The sequence below is a fragment of the Penaeus japonicus genome, unplaced genomic scaffold (assembly GCF_977035675.1).
Source record: "Penaeus japonicus unplaced genomic scaffold, GWHDUDI00000001_assembly GWHDUDI00000041, whole genome shotgun sequence".
Classification (NCBI taxonomy): Eukaryota; Metazoa; Arthropoda; class Malacostraca; order Decapoda; family Penaeidae; genus Penaeus; species Penaeus japonicus.
In genome coordinates, this window is record NW_028234443.1 from 7,860,929 (window position 1) to 7,863,428 (window position 2,500).

Consider the following 2,500-nt stretch of genomic DNA (forward strand, 5'->3'; position numbering starts at 1 on the left):
TTGTTATTTTCATTTATATCATTATCAAAGTATTATTGTTATTTTTGTTTTTATTATTAGCAAAGTATTATTGTTATTCTTATTTTTATTATTATCACAGTATTATTGTTATTTTTATTTCTCTTATTGTGAAAGTATTATTGTTAATTTTATTTTTCTTATTAGCAAAGTATTATTGTTTTTCTTATTTTTATTATTATCACAGTATTATTGTTATTCTTATTTTTATTATTATCACAGTATTATTGTTATTTTTTTTATTATTGCCATATTTATTGTTATTATTGTTTTTTTCACTATATTAGTAATATTGTTATTGTTATCACAATAATCATTATCATCACTATTATCAATTTTACTGCTACCATTTTTATTATATTATTTATTATTTGCATTATTATTATATCTATTACCATTATTTTTATCACTATCCTCTGCATAATCAATGTTATAATTAGCATTACTATTACTATTATCATCATCACTGGTAGCACAGGTGTTAAAAATAAAACACTAATTTTAAAAGTAATGCTCAACAGTATGGTGATTACCCTCTACATTTAGAATATTCACACAATATATTATGTGAATATTCTGTTGAACAAATATTTCTCCTTTTCTGATCTTTATGTTAGTCATTAGAATGATTTAATATTATGGAACTTTCTTTAAGTATGAGTGAATTGAAACCTTATATTTCTTGAATACACATGAAAAAGAAAAGAAGTGATGTATTACATAAAATATGTTATATATCAGACAGATATTAAATGTATTTATTTTCAATGTAAGATATACACACAGGATAGGTATTCCTTATATTCACTGATTACTGTGAATATATTCATAGAACTATATAAAGTATCCCATATATCAAACACAGTATTTTTATTTATTTATTTTCACAGGCACTGTATTACTTACTCACAGTGTATAGTCAAGCCCATCTCAGTGCATACGAGCCCGGCGAAGCATCTGCTCCGCAAATCTAGCTTGTCCTTATTCTTAGTGTGTAAACAAATTGCATATTAACCCATTACGTGCGGATGTCATGACACATGACGCATGACTTTTGGGATTGACGTCATGGCCTATTTAACATTAAGGGAGTGAGGATCCGTGCATTTCTTTATTAGACTTTGAGTAATAACTGTTTAGTGACTGAAGATGGTATTTTCAGTCAGAATCACTCTAATTGTCATAGTATTCATGAAAATGGGTCTAGTTTATAATCTCAAATATAGATGGCGCTGCTCTCTCCTAGTACCTCAGAGGACGCAGGAAGGTGACCCAGACCATGTCCAAGTGCCTGAAATATATCCCTGTTCCTGTATGGCAGCTTTATGGTGTGGCACTCGCAATTACGTGGTCAAGTCTCCTATCTCTTCTCTATGTCTTCCTTTTATTTTCGTTGGGGATGGTTATTTCTTTCGTTTTTTTTTTACGAAAGTACACGAATGAGAAGAAAAAAAAGTGTTTTGCTCTTCCACAAAACAATAATATTTCTATTACAGAACATCAGCTGGTATGAAATACTTAGATTTTAGTCTACTGCATCTTTGATAAAAACCTGTCATAACATCACAAAGTACTAAACAAATCACTAATATCGTAAGGAGTGAATTCAAAGAGTGCGAAAGGTCAAGATACCTAGCAAGAAGCTTTCTCACTCTGCTATAAATTTAACCCATCTGTGTTGCCGCGCAGGTGACTTTTGACTTTGACTTTGACGAGTTTATTGAGACAAGTGATTACGTACATCTCAAAAGGATGAGGTAACATAGGTATCCTCATCCCAATCTTAGTCCCTCATTGGGCTCACACATATTTTACAAAACCTTACAGCTATGTCAACATGTTGAAATATATACAGAACAAAAGACGGGTCAATCACAAGCATACACAGTTAAATGTTTACATATCAGGAGAACGATATAACGGTATGAATTATCACCCTCAGCATGCTAAGTCCTCTCCTGAGGTCAGACAGGGGCCCCTGGAGGAGAGGCGGGGGGGGGGGGGGGGCTAGACAAGCAAATCTATCCCCATCTGCAATGGATTAATAATTGTCAGATTCACAGTACAAGCAAAATGTATGGCAAGTTCTTGAGTTTTTAACTGACCTCTCGCAAGTCGGGTCATTTCAGCTTGTTAAAACGGAGTGCTCTTATTGGTTGTGGAGTATTATATGATATGGTATACCGGGTTTCTGATTGGATGATTTTGACTGTGATTTACTGGAAGATTTTAAGACGACAAAACGAATATTGAAAGAAAGAAGACCAAAATGAAAGTCTCTTGAATATAAGAATCACGCTTATAAAATTAAATGCAAATAAAACTGCAGCAATCTCGTTCTGGCAAAGCACAAGGATAGCTCGTGATGCTTTTAAAAGCAGACGATTTATATCTCTTATTTGTACGATTATTACAGTGAGGTTAATAATGGTTTACTATATATCGTAAGTTGTTTTGAGTACCGTGCCCCTTAGGCTGCTTT